A 20,582-nucleotide genomic window follows, 5' to 3' on the forward strand; every position below is an offset into this window, starting at 1 on the left:
AGAGTGTTCATAGTAGCTTCATTTGTAATAGCCAAAATTAGAATGAAAGTGAGCCAATGATAGTGACACACAGTACATAAGATAGATCAATTTCCGGAAAGAGAAAAAAGTGAGACACAAAAGTATATCTACTGTAATTTCGTTTACTTAAATTTCAAGAATAGGCAGAATGCTTCCATGAGTTTAAAAGTCAGAAGAATGGTTAGATTTTTAAATGCAGGATGAAATCTTCAGAGGTGTTGAAGATTTCCATGTTTTGACCTGGTGGTCGTTACACAGGTGCATTTGCTTTGAGAAAATTTATCAAGCTGTACACTTAAGTATATTTTCTGTATGTAGGCTACCAATTTTTTAAAAAATTTTAATAAGAGGAATGTAGGAAGGGAAAGCAAAACTGATCTTACAACCTGCAAAACTCCAAATTATGGCCATATTTATCTATCTGAACATAGACCGTGTATTTTATTATGAAATTGTTTAATAAAATGTGATAAGTGAATATACAGAATTAGAATGTGATTAATGCAATATATGGATCTTTTCTCAGGAGGTTATATTTCTTACTGAAAATAGAAAATCTTGATAAAATTCCAACGTTTTAGCAGGCGAAGACTCCCAAATGAGGGTTAAATTGGACAAGGAGTCCTTCAAAAGAAAATTTCCACAAAGCTCCCATTTGAGCCAGGGCCCTAATGGGGAATGGCATATAATTGAGGTCTCTGTTTTAAAGGACAGAATCTCAAGTAAAACATTCTCCAGTGTAAACCAAAACCTCGAGTGAAATAACCTTTACCTGAGCTAGCCCCAGGCCAAAAGGCACAGAATACAAATGCTCAAAAGTAAATGTATTATCATTTTATACTTCCCATTATTTTGTAATAAAAGAAAGCAGAAAAGAAATGGAAAGTATTCCAAGGGACATGTATTTTACTCTCTGATTATTAGCATAAATAATAAACACACAAAGAGAACGTTCAAGAGCAGGATTTTTCCCTAAAAATGGCCTTGGGTATTCTACAGCAGATGACTAAATGATCCTGGGATGGGATATAAATAAATCAGCATATTAAGTAAAATAGTAGATAGAACTATTTTCCTTTTAAAAATCACAAATTCTCAGAATGAACTATAGGAGGCATTGATTAGAGATTTTGAGTAGTCATACCTGAAACAGAATAATGTTAGTATTTTTAGATTCCATGCATTTTTTATTGAGTGTCTACTATATGTCAGGTTGTATTCCAAATGGTAGGAACACTGCAGTCAGTGATCAGAACAAATGAAATCGTTTATGTCATGGAGTTTAGAGTCAAATACCAGAGGATGTTAAATATGTATAATGTATGTAGTGATAGCTAAGTGAATGAAGAAGAGACAAATAGACTAGGAGGTTTGGGAAGGCCTTTGGTTAGGTTGTCTTATAGGTGGAGACTGGAAGGAAGTGAAGGAGTGAACCGTGGGATTATCTATAGGAAAATGGCCTAGGCAGTGGGATAAAAAGACCTAGAGGAGAAAACACATTTGGAAATAGGACTCAACAGGTGGAGAGGACTGAGTGTGGAAAAAAAATGTAGTAGAGTAGGGGATCAGAGAGGTAGCAGGGTGGTGCTGGGAAGAGGAGAACATGGGGAGCCATGGTTAGGGTTTGAATTTAGTTCTAAGTGAGATGAAAATGACTAAACATAAAAGGGCTATTATAAATTAAATGGGTAATAAAACAAGTTCTTTTAAAAGTCAGAGATAAGAATATTAATGACAAAGAAAAACTTATAAGTATTTGAAAATATCATTTTTATCCAAGAAAGTTGAAATCAATAATTAAAACATAATACAACTTACTGCATAATAGAAATGCTGCTAAAACCATAAAGAATAAATGATGGAAATATATTTTTATTCAGAGCCTTTAATTCACCATTGTCAGATTACAACACAGTTAGCAGCAAAGAAAAAAGTTGAGAATACACATAACATAAACTGTAGATTTAATAGTGATTTTCTACCTATCGACACTCCCAAGCATAGATGATTCTATAAAATCTGTGTGAATGATATATAAACCTTCTCTCCCATAAGGTTGGATTTGCAAGGAAAACAGTAGTTTATAATTTCATTTAAATGAACCAAATCCAAATCTGAGCTCTCAAACAGGCATTCAGAAAATTCTAACTTTGTCATTATTAAGAATAATTTCCCCTATCCCTAGGGAATGGCCAGACATCAGTAGACCTATGTGGTGCCTTCTATAGGCAGGGGAAAAGCCTTTCGTTTTTAGTCCATTGAATTATCCACTGATATAGTCACTATCCAAGCCCAAGTCATCTCATGAGGCCATGTGTATCATTAACAGTCCTGAAATGAATCAGAAAGCCTATGCAAAGACAAAGTTGAAAAGACTGTAATAAAAGGAATATATACAGAAATATGGGCAGGATTAGAGGAACCAACGATGAATGGTGAAGCACCAGAGACTAGCCTCAGTTAATAGGCTTTACTACCCCTAAACCTAAAGAGACAAAAGGAGAGAGCTGTTACCTTAAACCAATGAAAGCTCTAACCTTGGGAGTGGGTCCCCTGGATAGCAAGTGCAACCATAGGTACCTAAAGAATGCAGTTACTCTCAAATCATGGCCTGCTGGAGGAGGTGGGAGATTGATACCTTAGTCTCTCTATTCAGTCCTCTAATAGTCTGCCAGTGCTGCTCATTGGTTGAACCTAACTAGAAGCCAGAGGGGTAAGAGATCCTGGACGATGGAGCCATCTCATACTAGGTGGGTCATCTCAAACAAAGAAGGTGTGAAGAATGTGGGAGGGCGAGCAATCAGAGAAAACCCAGCTCTTCAGATAGCTCTATTTTTCTTTTTTCTGGTCAAAAGAAGACTTGGGAATCTCTACGTTAAGAGCCCTAATGTTGGCCAGGGCCCAACCTTGCTGGGTGTAGCAGGAAGGCATTCACATTTTTTTTCTTTTTTTTAAATATTTATTCGTTTATCTATCTATTCTGGCTGCGCTCGGTCCCAGCTGCAGCACGCGGGATCTAGTTCCCCGACCAGGGATCGAACCAGGGCCCCTCACAATGGGAGTGCGGAGTCCCAACCACTGCACTACTAGGGAAGTCTCGGAAGCCATTCACTTTTAAGGCCATACCACCTCCCCCATTTGCTGACAGGGAGTGGAGGTGGTTTCTGGCTAGTTTTGGAACCAGCTGACATTACTCTCCCATGCTTCTCGGGAGCACCAGAATAAGAAAAGGAAGATAAACTAAGAGTTATCTCTAACTTCTACCCTGCTATAAAACTTACTATAGGCGTAGGCAAAGATAAACATATAAAAAACGTCCTTGGCATATGTACAAATAAAAAATGGATAAGATATTAGAATGTAGTGAAAATGTCATTAAACACATAAAAAGAACTTTTAAAGTGCATAATCTTTGATGATAATGATATAACAGTAGAAATTAATAATACTTAAAAAAATTCAATTTGATTAATGTAAAGTGTATAAGAAACCAAGAGTACAAATCCATGTTTTTATAGGAAAAAGCATCCCATGAGAAAACCCATGAGAAATGGCCTCAGTTCTACCCAGAGGTTCAATTTTTGTCTTTGCTTTTATGTTCATTAAAAAAAAAAAAAAAAGGGTAAAATAAATTAATTCTAGCTTTCAACCATAAATGTTACAAAAAAGAAAGAAATGCTCTAAGGAAAGTAGGAAATAAAAGATAAATGAAGAAATGAGTTAGAAAAAAGAAACACTAGATGAATTTAAGATATTAGTTCCTTGTAATAAAATCATAAAATAGACTAATCTCTTATAAATTTAATCAGAAAAAAAGAGGGAAATAAATCAAATGTATGCAATTTAAACATAGAAAATATTAAAAATAAGTACAAGAGTAGAAACCAAAAATGGAATCTACACAGAACTATATGTTGATTATAAAAAAGCAATGAAATTTGATTATATTCTATTTAAAATCATAAATTACAAGAATTAACACAATGGAATATAGCGTACCTACATCAATAACCAAAGGAACTTAAGAAATCATAAAACCAAACCAAGCAAACTTTTTACAAAGACTTCTGGGTCCAATGGTACTAGTGGTAAGTTCATTCAGAGTTTTAAGAAATTGATAATTGCTAATAGAAAATCATGAGGGGGCCTCCCAGTTCTACAAATCTGTTCACAAACCTAATTTTTAAAATCACCTGAAAAAAACTGGCCCTCCCTTGCCGTTAAAGGGATATTAGAAACTTCCTTTTGAAAAGGTATTTGTGGTAGTTTCAAGGTCTTCTTAGGTCAAGTTCGTTTTGTCTCCTTCCTTCCTCCCTCCCCTCCTCTCCTCCTCCCCTCCCCACCCGTCCTCTCCTCCTCCAATTTGGCCTATTCCTCTGCCATAAATGACTAGTTTTAGCCTATTCCCTAATTCTAAACTAGCAACTCAATGTGAGCCTGTGCTTCAATTTCCTTTCTTTTCTCTCCTGACTTCTCACTTACTCTCCTCACTCAAATGTCACTCACAACTTAGCTTTGTAGAGCTCAAACACCACATTTATGTTCTGATTTGCTTTCTCTCTGGTGGCTGTTTTAACATGAAGTTATCCCTGCTATCAATAATTTATTTGTGAAAACCACTTATTGAGAAAGAAGTACTTCTAAGTGCAGTGATGCCTTTATCACAATATTTGCTGAGAGGGAGTGGAGGTGGTTTTTGAAATAAAGTTGGCCGAGGTTTAAAAAAGCAAACAAAAGAAAATACAAAATCCTGTGAAACAGGGGATGACTCTACCGAATGGTTGTGCTTGTCTGCATACTAGCTCAAGATAAAATGTATCCACAGCTTCCATTTATTTGTAACTTACTGAAGGTAGATAGAGCCAATCTCAGATAATAGGGAAACATCTCTCATACTGCCATTCTATCATTCTTTTATCCTTCTCCACTCTTGTTTGTGGGTAGTCACCAGACTGTCACCAGACATTCTGAATACAGTTCTACAGGTCTTTAACCCCATCTTCTCTCAGACGTAAAAGAAATATTTAATGGGTCATTTGAGCTTGTTTATTGGCAGATTGTTTTCCCTTAGATATAATTAAATTCCAGTCAGTGAGTTTCCTCTAATACAAATTTGCATTTTAAATCATTTTATGTAAAGTTGAATAATGATTAAAGTTTTTCACTGGTAAAGGAATTTAGCCGTTAAAAAACTGGTAGGGAGATTTAACTGTCTGTGGTGTTTTAAACTGTCCTCCAGATGCATTATGATACCTGTCTTCCATTCATTGGCTGATCCCAGTTTGTTTCCTCTTCTTCCATCCCAAGATTTCCAAGTGTATACTTTATGAATCCCAGTGCCTTTTTGAAGTCATGGAATGCACTCCATCATTATTTTAAAGAACCTGACAAAAAATAGAGTGTTGCAATATACCCTGGCATATACTGGGACTTTACTGATTTAACGTGATTTAATATTAGCTTACACAGTTGTAAATCTCATAATTATGTTCACTACTCTCATCAATTGTCTATGACAAAGTGGCACAATTTTACCAAGTAATTTCAACTATACAAGGTGAGATAGCACAAAGAAAATAAGATCGTTGTTGTACATTATTAAACCACAAATCCAAAATGGGTACTTAAAAAGTCTACGGCGAAAATTCAAATGTCAGCTATGTTCAAATATTCAATTAATCACATCATTGAAAATTGTCACTGAATTAGATTGAATGGTTGTCAAATGTCACTGATCTGAAAAATGATATAGTGTTCACTCTTCCTGGCATATGATCTTAGATAAGGAGGATTCTAAAGTGTTCTTTAAAAGTAGTATTTTATGTGTCCTTTAAGTATTCAGAAACTTAAATAGCCATTTAATGTATTTGGGGGTATGTCAGAACATAATATCTTTGACCAAACATAAACTGCTTCCTTTTATTACTCATAAAATCCAGTGTTCAGATATAAATTCCAAATTTTTAATTTATGTTAGACAAGTATTCTTTTTTATATTAAAATTTCAGTCCACACAATAGGCCTGTGATACGTCTGCACCTTATATATATTGATTCCAAGGATCCAGAAGAAGTGTATCCATTTAACCCTGTCACTCACTAACTACAGGATCTTTGTCAAATAATTTCATGACTTTGGTTCCACTTTGTCATCTGTGAAATGTACTAATAGAAATAGTTGCACTTATTTCAAAATAGTCTTCTATGGAACATAAAAATATATACAAGCATATCTTATAATCTTTAAATTCATATTCTGATGCAATATGAAATTATTCCTCTTAAAATGAAGCTAGTTATGACTGAAAATAATTTCATAAGGTGAATTGTTTACCTTCCCCCAACCCTGTACATTTCTTGCCTCAAGGAAAAAATACTATGTTTTTCCTTACATATTCAACTTAAAATTGAGGTAATCATTTACTTTGATTTGTGCACATGGAGATCTTTTGGGATAATAATAATATGGCTACAAATTATATTATAATTGAAAATTTTTCTCATTATAATGAATGTTAGCCATGTATCTTAGAATTTTTTGCCATTGCTGTTGCCAAGTGTTTTTTTTTTTTTTTTCCTTGAAATCAGTATACATGGCTGAAAACTAGAAAGCTCTGGCTACATAGGGTTCATTTTTTAAAATTTTTCTTTAAATTTTATTTTATTTTTTATACAGAAGCTTCTTATTAGTTATCTATTTTATACATATTAGTGTGTATATGTCAATTCCAATCTCCCAATTCATCACACCACCCCCACCCCCACCCCCCGCTTTCCCCCCTTGGTGTCCATACGTTTGTTCTCTACATCCCTGTCTCTATTTTTGCCCTGCAAACTCGTTCATTTGTACCATTTTTCTAGGTTCCACATATATGCGTTAATATATGATATTTCTTTTCCTCTTTCTGACTTACTTCACTCTGTATGACAGTCTCCAGGTCCATCCACATCTCTACAAATGACCCAATTTCGTTCCTTCTTATGGCTGAGTAATATTCCATTGTATATATGTACCACATCTTCTTTATCCATTCGTCTGTCGATGGGCATTTAGGTTGCTTCCATGACCTGGTTATTGTAAATAGTGCTGCAGTGAACATTGGGGTGCATGTGTCTTTTTGAATTATGGTTTTCTCTGGGTATATGCCCAGTAGTGGGATTGCTGGGTCATATGGTAATTCTACTTTTAGTTTTTTCAGGAACCTCCATAGTGTTCTCCATAGTGGCTGTATCAATTTACATCCCCACCAACAGTGCAAGAGGGTTCCCTTTTCTCCACACCCTCTGCGGCATTTGTTGTTTGTAGCTTTTCTGATGATGCCCATTCTAACAGGTGTGAGATGATACCTCATTGTAGTTTTGATTTGCATTTCTCTAATAATTAGTGACGTTGAGTAACTTTTCATGTGCCTCTTGGCCATCTGTGTGTCTTCTTTGGAGAAATGTCTATTTAGGTCTTCTGCCCATTTTTTGATTGTGTTGTTTGTTTTTTTTAATTTTGAGCTGCATGAGCTGTTTGTATATTTTGGAGATTAATCCTTTGTCCATTGTTTCATTTGCAAATATTTTCTCCCATTCTGAGAGTTGTCTTTTCGTCTTGTTTGTAGTTTCCTTTGCTTTGTAGAAGCTTTTAAGTTTCATTAAGTCCCATTTGTTTATTATTTTTGTTTTTATTTCCATTACTCTAGGAGGTTGGTCAAAAAAGATGTTGCTGTGATTTATGTCAAAGAGTGTTTTTCCTATGTTTTCCTCTAAGAGTTTTATAGTGTCTGGCCTTACATTTAGGTCTTTAATCCATTTTGAATTTATTTTTGTGTATGGTGTTAGGGAGTGTTCTAATTTCATTCTTTTACATGTAGCTGTCCAGTTTTCCCAGCACCACTTATTGAAGAGACTGTCTTTTCTCCATCGTATATCCCTGCCTCCTTTGTCATAGATTAGTTGACCCTAGTTGCGTGGGTTATATAGGGTTCTTGTTGTTGTTAAAGTGGCATTCAATATTGCCAGGTATAAGATACATAGTATTTATAAAAATTCAAGTTAAATAATATTATACTGAAAGTGTGTATGTCTTTTATCTTACTCTATCTTGTGAAATCATTTTTGAGGGCTAGTTTATAGAGGGAAACAAATGATGCCCTCTTGTATACAATATTCCATCTAGGAAATTTTGCTTAGTTTAGTTATAAGAGCTACTTTGCCCAAAAGTTTAGTTCTGCACCTTATGTTCAATAAAACTACCTGCATTGAAATTTCTATTTTGCTATACTTGTTTCAATATTCTTTCACCATTTTAATGTTTATATTTCCTTAACATTATGAGATTTTTTAAATTAACTGCTTAAAATCTTTAGTGTCAAAGAGGAAATGTATAAACAAACAAAGACACAGTTCTGTTAAGAGTTACCTTGTGATGTATGATTATCATAAATGCATCCAAAACAGAGAGAAATTTTAACTCATTTCACTAGTCTTTAAGCAATTTGATAAAACAGTCCATTTTTTAGTCTTTGTCCTCAACAGTTAATATGTGGTATATGGTGGATGGTGAAAAATATTTAATGAATGACTAAATATGTAGAGCTTAGTCACTAAAGTTAGGGGGTAGTATCTTTATAGTGTGTTCCCAGTACTAAGTCTTATGATGTATTCTATGTCAAAATGTGCTTTTGAAAGGTATTTTTCAATGCAAATTTCTATATTTGTTTAAAATAAAAAATAACATTTTGAATGTAGAGATATGAGAGGGAAGAAAAAAAACCTGCCAGTAGAGACCCAAGGCCACAATGGCCAATGCAGCCCACCCTTGATGTTGTATATATTGAACTATTCATCATTTAATAATAAAAGATTCAATACATGCATCTTTCAGTGGCAAAAGTGGGTATGATTTATACCCATAAGTCTTAAAATTTTATATGAACCTTAAACACAGTATAAAAGCACATGCTGCAGGGCAGTGAAACTCCTTTGCTTTTTCTAAATTTTTGATCTTTTAAATGCATTATATTTGGAAGGATTATATAAATACTTGAGGAATTTCTCTTGAACATGGAGAAGTCTCTTTAGCTTGACTACATGATGGCAGATGTTTTATAAAAGGCACTTAGCACATTTAAAAAGCAAATCCTATTTGTCTTGAGTGTTGGAAAGAGATTCTCTATTATAAACAGTTTATGAGAAAGAAATGTATGGATCTGAAAGAACCAAATATATAGAAGGTAGAAGTATCTGCATGAGGTCTATCAGGAGGGCTGTTTATTTGATAAATCCCAATGCTTGGTTTTTCCCTAAATGTTAGTTATTGTTTAAGATTCTGGTTAAGGAAATCCACTCAAACTTTTAAAGATGATATTTCATGGTTCCTTTTATAATCTTACATTCTATGTGAAGTTATTTTATAAGATTTAATCTGCTGCATTTTTCGGTTATTTAAACGCACATACCAAGACTGATAAGTATAAAGACTGCCTACCCTTATCCCTTACCCCATGCCTAATGAAAATAGAAGCTCAGATTGTATTCTGCATATTAAGGAACAAAAGTGACTCCTCCTTAGGATAAATCTTGAAATCTGAAGTGATCTGGAAGAAACACATCCTCTGAAACCTGTGAGGAACCTCCTAGCCCTAACCTAATATCAACTGGCTGAATGATAGAAGATGTGTTTTCATTAGTCCCTGTAGTTATAAAATGTCCTTCTCAGTGGTTGTCTAAAAAGGCAAGAATATCATTTATTGGAAAGATGATGGTTCCTTTATTGAATGAGACATAACTCTCTACAACATCCATGTTAGGAATGCAAATGCTTAAATTATTTACAAACTAAAACTGGAAAAGTTTATCCATCTCCCTGCCACCACCAAAAAATTCAAAAGCATGGAAAAATTTGTACGAGATTTATTCCTTAGAACCTTGTCAGATATATCACAGGAATATCACTCCCTTGCATTTATTTATCTTTTTCCTTTTACCTTCTGTTTTACCCTGAGAAGTTCCATTTTCATTATTTGACCTGGTTATTGCAATTTTTTAAATGTCAAATGTTCCTCATTCCAAAGTCACTGTGTGCAAGTTTATATCTGATGAACTCATTCTGCTATTCTTCTTCCTGTAAAGCTAATCAAAAATAATATAAACTTGTCTAGGTCAGTAATCTCCTTTCACTAAACCATTACATTTCAGGTTCATTTTAAATCTTATGGTTTTCCTAAGTATTCTTAAATCTTACATATATCAGTATTATATGTATAAATCCTTTCAATATAACCACCGTGGGCTATCTATAAATTTAGCTTGTAGAAAATATTACTGACAATGCTAGATTGCATCCAAGCCTTGAAGGAACTGGGGATAAAACAAAACCTCGGATAAAACAAACATTATTCTCTTGAATAAGCAATGGAAAAGAATTGTTCCTCATGCCCAGTGGTTAGTAAACTCATTTAGTAGGTAGAACACCAGGAAGGAGCAGTGCTCTCTGGAATACTTATATATTAATCATAGAATTACTAAATATAAATTTTTGTACAAAATCAGATATTTTAGTCTAGCTACTAATGTGGGGACAGAATAGGAAGTCCCTTCAATTCGTGTTCTCACACCTATAAAATGTATAACAATAGACTACTGTATTCCAAAAGCCAATTCCTTAAGTTTCCTAGGTGCATTTTTTTACAGCCAGCTCATCCTAACCCAAGGGATTTTTTCCTATGAGTTCACATTTAAATATTCTGCTGGAGCCACAGTAAGGTTCCATTAATGGTGAGGGAATTCCGTGGTGGTCCAGTGGTTAGGACTCCACACGCTTCCACTGCAGGGGGCCCGGGATCGATCCCTGGTCCCGGAACTAAGATCATGTGTGCTGCGGTGTGGCCAAATTATGTTTGAGTAAAGCATCTTCCACAGATAACACTGCAAAACTCTGAGCCAGAATCTAATGTTACTTTCTGAGTAGAGTCTTAGGCCTGTTTGCAGGAACTCCTAAAGCCAATCTTCATGTGGAGGTGAACTTTTTCTGCAAAAATTCAATGCATGCTATTTAATTTTCACACATAATATCAATTTTCACACCTATTCATTTGGTGTCAGATGCTTTCATTCTGCAAAACAGGGAAACATAACTTTGGGCCTCCTCAGTGACCTCAAGATTGAATTTCCTGTTATTTTGTGCTTGTTACACCCCCCACCCCCCGCACACACACAGAATCCATTTATTAGCATATATGTCATATAAATGGTTTTTGTTTTGCTTACTAGACAGACATACAATTATTCATTTAACATAGATGTTAACATATTTTAATTTTTATTTTCCCTTTTCATAGTTATTTGGAAATTAGATTGATAATCCTTGGAAGATGTAATTCCAGAGCATATATTAGGAAAAAAAACTACGTAAAAGAAAACAGAGAAGCAATTGTGCGGCATGGTGATGATTATTTGAGAAGAGCTAGTAATGATTTAAAAAAATCAATATAATTCATAGCTACATGGTGAGATATGGGGCATTAGTAACAACAGCAAGCATACGAAAATTGAGAGTCAAATGGATTAGCCATGAAAATGAACAAATAAAAGGGATTATTGTTTGGTAAAAGAAATATTCAATAGAACCTGAATAATATGCCATCTGTAGACTATAAAACCTCACAAATTTGTGTTTATAGGATATCACACATGCACACTCACACATACACTGATCATATGAATAGGGAGTTTTTTAGGTCAGATTAGGAAAGAAGTTGGGAAGAAAGTGGGGCAAGCAAAATGGAAAAGAAAACTTGTCTCAAGAAAAATAGGAGAGGCATGTATAAGATCCCATTTATGCATTTGTGTAAAATAATATTTGTGTGGTCTTATATATAAAGAAATACAATATTTCTAAAAAGAACAAAAATGAAATGATATATACACACATACATATGTACATATACACAGACATAGAAAACAGTACAAAGATTAACATATAGTTTACCACTCAAAAAATGGGGTTCGTTGTGTTTCTTACAACCCAACTACAGGATGACAAAATACCTACCTATGACAACACAACTTGATCAAATATGAACCTTTAAAAAGGAATGATGATTGGTAATAACTGCAGTGTGATAAGAGTTACCCTCTAAGGCACACACAGTTGAGAATATATGAGTGAAATACCACTTAAAAGCCATGCTATTTACTCATTGCGCCCTATGGCAAGCACCACCAACAAAACTGGCCTACTGGATAGGATGGTATAGTGAGTAACACTGGCAATAAAAAAAGTGAACTAACAAAATATAATTGCAAATCAACAGAAAGTTACATAAATTGGATTGCATTATTGCAACTGTCTACAGAATATCCCTGTAAAACTAAGATTTAATACTATGCTCTTATTGTTTATTGAAGGTTGACAACAAAAGAAATGGTCAAATGGTTATCACTGCATCATTTGTAAAGTTGTAATTAAAGATGCAGTATATTACTATAAAATGCACATTTCTTAGAGTTGAGAATTGTGAAAAGGTTTGTTGTCCCTGACAAAAATGTAAGCGTCCTTGTACTGGTTAGAGACATTTATAATGAATCTCAGCTAGTTTTTTCTCAGTGCCCATAAGAATTGGCCAAGATCTGTTCAACTTCTCTGGTATTATTTTTCTACCTCATAGTGCCCTAACTTGTTCCTTGCATTCCTTGAGATTTTTTAAGACTCTTCATAATCCTGCCCCAGATTGTTTAACAACTTCACACATGCCACCTTGTCCCTGAGTACAACACTTCTAATTCCCAACCATGTAATGGGTTTTACGCTTGCCCCCCATATCCTTAGTCACATGTGTCTTCTTGGCATGCCTTCCACACACACACCCTTTATTTGTTCCAGTTTTATATTCCTTCTTTACAGATTCGGTCAACACTGAATATTTCCTCTTTCTTTTGCTTACACTGTCACAGAAATTTATTTTTCTCTACTGGGCGTCCATGAGACACAGTTGCCTACCTAATTTTTTCCACTGGTTATAAATAAGTTTTGCTGGAACACAACTATGCACATTCCTTTAGATATTGTCTAAGGCGTGTGTGTGTGTGTGTGTATGTGCCAGTGGCTTCTTTTTATTATTTATTTTTATTGTGGTAAAATGTACATATCATATACATTACCACTTTAAACATTTTTAAAAATTGGTGTACCATTTTAACCATTTTTAAGTGTACAATTGAGTGGCATTAGAATTATACATTCCCCTATGTATGCAACCATCACCACTATCCATCTCCAGAACGTCTTCACCATCCCAAACTGAACCTCTTGCCTGTTCAAAAAAACCCTGTAATCACCTTTCTCTTAGCCCCCGGTAACCTCTATTCTACGTTCTTTCTCTATAAATCTGACTATTCTAGGTATCTCACATAAGTAGAATCATATAATATTTTTCATTTTATGGCTGCCTAATTTCACTTAGCATAATGTTTTCAAGGTTCACTGACGTTGTAGCATGTATCAGAATTTCCTTTCTTTTTAATATTGAAGAATACTCCGTTGTGTATATACACCATGTCCTCTTTATCTATTCATCTGTCAATGGATATTTGGATCATTTCCACCTTTAGGCTACTGTGAATAGCTGTGAACATTTATGTATAAATATCTGTTTGAGTCTCTGCTTTCAATTCTTTTGGATATATACCTAGAAGTGGAATTTTTGGATCCTACCTGATTTTAATTAACTTTTATTTTGTGACCTGCTATTAGCCCATGAGCTTTTTTTTTTTTTTTTTTTCCTTGCGTTATGCGGGCCTCTCACTGTTGTGGCCTCTCCCATTTGCGGAGCACAGGCTCCGGACGCGCAGGCTCAGCGGCCATGGCTCACGGGCCCAGCCGCTCCGCGGCACGTGGGATCTTCCCGAAACGGGGCCCCAACCCGCGTCTCCTGCATCGGCAGGCGGACTCTCAAGCACTGCGCCACCAGGGAAGCCCAGCCCATGAGCTTTTTGACATTAGGGGTTCTACCTTAGTCTTCTTTATCAGGCCTAAGCACAGTCCCTGATATAATATAGATTGGATTTTAAAAGGGATTTTATGGGGATAAATAAATGGAGGAATCATCTCCCTGCTCACACAGAGAACAAGCTTATGAGAGTGGATAGGGGCAGTTGGTATCTAAGTGCCTGCTGCTTGCTCTTAGTCTCCCCAGGATGATCCCTATGGCAAGTCTAAACTTAACTACCAGCAGTGATTCCCCAAGTATATCTATTTTCTAGAAATCACATGTTCTTTATTTAAATAATTGAATCTTCAAGAATATATGGTCTGATTCTCACTGCCACTATAATTAAGTTCCAGAAAGCAGGAGTATTTTTCCCTTTTGTGTTCTAAGTACATCAGTGCCTGACATATGAATTTGTTGAATGAATTAATCAGTAAATCAGTTCTTAAATTTATAGCATCTTTTCCACATGGAGAACTCCTCCCCTCTACTGCCACATGGGGAATCCCCAGATGAAATGTAGATGATGGTGCTTTCTTGTTCAGGAGTTATTCCTCTCCCCTGGGATCTAAATTCTAGAAACTTGTTGTATCTACTTTGTATAATTAAAATGAAGGTATCATGGCAAATTATTGTTTGCATGTATAGGAAAAAAATCTATGTGAATGCCCAGTAATTTGAAATTCTGATATTTACTTCAGCACTGAATTAGGAAAAATTTGCATGGGGTACAACTAAAATTCAGCTGTCCACTGAGAAGCATCTGCATTGTAGAAATAAGCAGACGTGTAATGTGTTACAATGGCAGTATCACCTTGACTTCCCTATACCTAAGAAAATCAAGGTCTTTCACCTTAACCAGCTTTCAGGACCTCTGCTCATCCACTCTTCAATACAGCCTTACTTAAATGTCCATTTATATGCTGTCCATTTACTTCAGGCTGACTTCTCTGTAATGTCCATGTGGTACCATCCTCACATGTAATCTATTGCGTAGCTTAGTAATGCCCTCTACTATAAATTATGTGTGGAATTAAGCTATGGACTTGTATCTAGATCTTTTATCCTTATTTCAATGATTCTACATTTTTCTGTATCAATTATTTGTTTTAATCCAATCCACCAATAATTTGTATATAGTTGGGATATAAAAATAAATTTAAGTATTAGATTATCCATTGAACCTACAAATAAGTTTACGTGGGGAGTACTTGGGAGTGATTTGGCAATGAAACTGAAGAGTAGCCTTTTTATTCTTTTCACCTGGATTTCCCACATAGCTTCATAGTTTTAAAAGTTATAATTAATAGGATTTAGAAAATTAAGATGAATGATAAAGAATATATTTTAGCATTGAGTGAGAAAATGGTAAACCCATCTTACTGGAGGAAGAGACAAGAGGGAAAGACAGATCCAAGTGAGACTTGGTTCAGTAAAGGTTTAGAGCCTGAGAGAATGAAAGGTTTAACCAAAATGAATCTCGGCTATTCAGTGAAGCTATCTAGAAGAGGATAAATGGGAAACTCTCTCAGGTCAGTACCCTCAGGACGAGACAAAATGGCAGAGTCCTGGAGACAGCCGAAAGAAAAGTCAACCAAAGGTATCAGTGAGCCTAGGGATAGTAAGTAGGGAGAGGAATCTGAATTCTCAGCCCTCAACCCTTGCTCTGATAGTTTCACCCCCATTGTATAGACCTTAATCTGAAGTTGCATATTTGCTTTATTGTGATATTCTCTCTTTTTAAAGTATCCCTGGATACTCATTTTTAAAGTTAACCTTCTTCTTTGAGATAATTGTAAATTCACATGTAGTTCTAAGCAATAATACAGAAAGATCATGTGTACCCTTAACCCAGCTCTACCCCAATGGTAACATACATTAAAATTATAGTATAATATTACCATGGACATCAACATTGATACAATCCACCAGTAGTATTTATGTTTCCCAAGTTTTACTTGTACTTTTGTGTGTGTGTGGCCACGTGTTTTTAGTTCTTTACAACATTATCACATGTGTACATTTGTGTATCCACCATCAGAGTCAAGTGCAGAACAGATCCATCATCACAAGTATCCCTTGTGCTACCCTTTTATAAACACATCCACCTGCCCCTCCCACCCCACCTCAGTTCCTAACCTCTGGCAACCGTGACTCTGTTCTCCATTTCTGTAATTTTGTCTTTTCAAAGCTGTTATATAAATAGAATCATACTGTATGTAACCCTCTGTGATTGGCTTTGTTTTTTTCACTCAGCATAATGCCCATGAGATTCACGCAAGTTGCTGGATGTATCAATAGATGTTCCTTGTCATTGCACAGTGGTAGTCCACGGTATGGATGTACCAATATGTTTAACCATTCACCCTTGTATGGCATCTGGCTTGTTCCCAGTTCTTGGCTGTTACAAATAAAGCTAGTATGAACACTTAAGTATAGGATTTTGTATAAACAGAAGTTTTTATTGCTTTAGAATAAATGCCTAAGAGCCCAATTTCTGGATTGTATGGTAAGCACATGTTCAATTTTGTAAGAAACTGCTGGAAATGTTTTCCAGAGTTGCTGTACTATTTACATTTCCACCAGCAAAGCATGAGTGACCCAATTTCTCTATATCCTCATCAGCATTTGATATTGTCACTATATTTTTTAAACTTTTTCCATTATGATAAGTATGTACTGTTAACTCTTTATGTTTATAATTTGCATTTCTCTAATGGCTTGTAATGTTGAATATCTTTTCACGTGCTCATTTGCTTGATGTGTATGTGTAACCTGAATCCACCTAAAAACGTTAGGAGCAAGAAGGACAGGAGATGGGATTTGTCTTGAAAAAATAAAAGTCTGCCAAATTTTAATTCCCAAACCCAGTCCTAGATAGAGAAAAGAGAGCTGGCCATTAGCTCTATTGTTTAGTAGAGTTCTAACATGTATTTCTAAAGCAAGGACATTTTAGTCAAATGCAGTCACCCCTAATTACAATAGCACTTCTCTGAGCTAGATAAAAGGATTGATGAAATTTCTATTTTTGAGTTTCAGTTATGTCCTAGGAAGCACTTTTTAATTTTAGGCATCCTTTATGAGTTATCATTATTATATATTTTATTTGGAGGTACTGTTTTTGCGGCACGCGGGCCTCTCACTGTTGTGGCTACTCCCGTTGCGGAGCACAGGCTCCGGACGCGCAGGCTCAGCGGCCATGGCTCACGGGCCCAGCCGCTCCGCGGCATGTGGGATCTTCCCGGACCGGGGCACGAACCCGCGTGCCCTGCATCGGCAGGCGGACTCTCAACCACTGCGCCACCAGGGAAGCCCTGGAAATACTCTTACTGGACTCTTTAATCTGCAGTAGTTTATTTATACACTAAAAGTACACTCATTTCCTATCTCTTTGTAAATGTGTTTGGGGACACTTGTTTGTTACAGAAAGTTCAGTTGCAAATGCAGTTTGTTTCATTTTTAGATTATTTTTAAAAAGCTATAATGCTGCTTAGGCTCTGGAAATAGATAAATGCAATTACCTTTGCATTTTGTTTTCTTTTCAAACAGACATTTTGCCTCCTTCCTTCAAATGTTTCCCCTTTATCTTTAACAGGTTGATTTAGTGAATATTGGAAGCACTGACATAGTAGATGGAAATCATAAACTGACTCTTGGTTTGATTTGGAATATCATCCTCCACTGGCAGGTAAGAATCCTGATGATTTTTTTTTTGGTGGGGGAAGGTACCGTTGCTGATCCTTGCTTTCAGTTTTACCATTGATTTGCAAAACCTGTATATCCATAATAACAATACAAAGCCCATCTCCATAGTGCTGCCTTTTTAACTGGGATGATTGTCATCTGCAATGTGAAGTATCAGCAGATTATAAAACAGGTTCTAGCACATTCGCAGGAATATTTTTCTAAATTTTATTTCACTGGGTACAGGTGAGGCAAAAAAAAAAAAGAAAACTTTTCACAAATAGGTCTTTTGTAACTCACCTAAAAGTAAATCTGCATAGTTTTGTAAGAAGAGGGGCATTTTTCCTGTTAATCACTATCAAATGAATAAGACTTTGTGAATTGTGTGTATTCTCAATGTAAACTAATGCCAATAAAAGATTATTGGGATATGATGATCTGTATATGTGTTATACAGAAAAACTTACTTCATAGTCTGATTTGGAAGTTGCATTTTTTCTGAACCACCTCAGCACAGGGTCTTCTGAATGCCTATATTTACTGGTCCTCTGCAAAATGGATCACAGATCATTGGTTTAGTGAAGAGTATATATTTTTTTAGTCAGACCGACAGGAGCTTAGGTTTTAACTTCCTCATTTACCATCTTAGTGGCATTGGATATAATGTCATCCCTTTCTGGGCCATAGTTCCCTCACTATCAAAAGTGAAAAAAAAAATGAACACGTATATTTCTTGTCAGGATTAAATGAGAGAATTACCATAAAGCACTCAGTACAGTGTACCATTTTCCTTAGAGGCACATCATACTAGTAACTCTTTTTTTTCCCATTCATATTTTAAGAATTTGGAGGGTAAATGAGATGCCGGCTCTTTTTACTGGTAGAGATTACTTTTTTATATAACAGCTTCTTTTGAGATATAATTTATATATCATAAGTTTACCTGTTCTATGTGTAAAATTCAAAGTATACCAAACTGGTTTAGTTCTGTTGCCCAGCACTTCTCAAACTATTTTGAGGAAGAAACAATTCCCCCCATCTGTCAAACATTGTAGGATATTTACAGAGTTGTACAATCATCACAACAATCTAACTTTAGCACATTTCCACCACCCTAAAAATAAATCTCATGTCACTTTCCTCTCCCACCCCCAGCCCTAGGCAACCATTCATCTGTTTTCTGTCTCTATATGTCTGCCTTTTTGGACATTTCATACCAAATGCACTCATACAATATATATTCTTTTATATCTGTCTTCTTTCACTGAGCATAATCTTTGAGGTCCATTCCTATTGTAGCAGGTATCACTACTTCCTTTAGTAAGGTTGACTTTTAACTTGAATTGTAGATTGGTCCTGCTCGGAGTCAGACAGCATGTAGACCAGAGGTATACCTACTGAAGTCAGTAGCCATATTGTTCTCCCAATTGACTCCCATATCTTTTATTGTAAACACTCTGAGCTGGCTCAGTCCTATTTCACAGCAATATGGGAAGAGAGAGAGAACAACCATAGCGGCTGACAACAGAGAATAGCTCATAAGAGACTCAGATGAGCCCAAGATTCTCAACTCTGGGCTTTTTTCATGTAGTGATGGTATCAAATAGAACCAGCAAGGCAACATAGGGCCCCCCACCAAACTGGTTTCCTTCTGTTGCTCAGTACTTCTCAAACTATCTTGAGGAAGGAGCAGTATTTTCCCCCTTTTCCATTGTGTGTAAATTACAATAAAACTGAAGCATTAGAAAAATGAAATCAAGAGACACATAAAACCCAAGTTTGTTTTTTGTTTGTTTGTTTGTTTTCTTTTTGGCGGTACGCGGACCTCTCACTGTTGTGGCCTCTCCCGTTGCGGAGCACAGGCTCTGGACACGCAGGCTCAGCGGCCATGGCTCACGGGCCCAGCCGCTCCGCGACACGTGGGATCTTCCCGGACCGGGGCACAAACCCGCGTCGCCTGCATCGGCAGGCAGACTCTCAACCACTGCGCCACCAGGGAAGCCCCCAAGCTTCTTTTTTAATCATTAAACTCAACCGACATAAATAGGACTCTGTAAAATTGCTATGGAAGTTTCTAATGGACTATCAACTGTTGTATTGATATTTATTTTATGGCCTCGTAACAAATTGTTCATGGAGAGACCCCAGCTTGCAGAAAACACTTGAGTTGCACAGATGGCAGTCATGACAAAGCCAGCAGGAGGACTTGGGCGTGCTCAGAGCCCCAAAAGGCTATTTTAATTGTATTTATCACCCAAACTGTCTCTCATATGATCTCACCCTTTCCTGTCTCCTCAAAACCCTTTCCAATTCCCTCTCAACTCACTGCAGGATAGAGTTTAAAACTACCCTGTCTGATATTTTCTTCATTTGCTTGTGCGTGTGCTCATTTTTTTAATTAGCATGAGGAAGGGCTTTCACATCAGGAATAATACCAGAAGGAATGCTTTTGCAGTCTTTCCTGGTCTGAGACTTCTCTTAGAGTCTTCTGTTTTCCATCTATGTCCTCAAATCACCATATCCTTGTGATTGCAAGGATGTAGACTCTCCCCAGCCTCTGCCTCTTTATCTTATCTCTCTTCTATCACACTGCCCTGTTCTACTAAAACTACTAAATCACTTTTTAAAAGTTCCTCCTGCCCGATACTCCTCATCATGACCCAGTGAATCGCGGAAGATATTTTCACCAAGAGTGCCTATTTGCCTTCTTATAAAATAGTCAAAGAAGCCCTTGAGTCTCAGTAAAGATTAAAGGACACAGCAACCTAATGTACTTTCCAGATCTATGAGATTAAGTATTACATGAAGAGATGGAAGGATGTGAATCTTTGGTTCCAGTGTCATATACTATGTTATTACTATTGCTGTGGAGGCCTTCTCTCTGAACTTGCAGAAACTCAGG

The 20,582-nt window shown here is 36.0% G+C and overlaps 1 protein-coding gene across 1 annotated transcript in view; it reads left to right on the plus strand.

Annotated features, from left to right (window-relative positions):
* The window catches only part of DMD (dystrophin), a 1,809,438-nt gene that overhangs the window by 5,114 nt on the left and 1,783,742 nt on the right, over positions 1-20,582 (plus strand). Inside the window, exon 3 of the mRNA XM_007456856.1 lies at positions 17,592-17,684. The gene's annotated coding sequence lies outside the window, so the exon portion shown is untranslated. The remainder of the gene's footprint in view (positions 1-17,591; positions 17,685-20,582) is intronic.

The sequence above is a fragment of the Lipotes vexillifer genome, unplaced genomic scaffold, assembly GCF_000442215.2.
Source record: "Lipotes vexillifer unplaced genomic scaffold, Lipotes_vexillifer_v1.1 scaffold207, whole genome shotgun sequence".
Taxonomy (NCBI): Eukaryota; Metazoa; Chordata; class Mammalia; order Artiodactyla; family Lipotidae; genus Lipotes; species Lipotes vexillifer.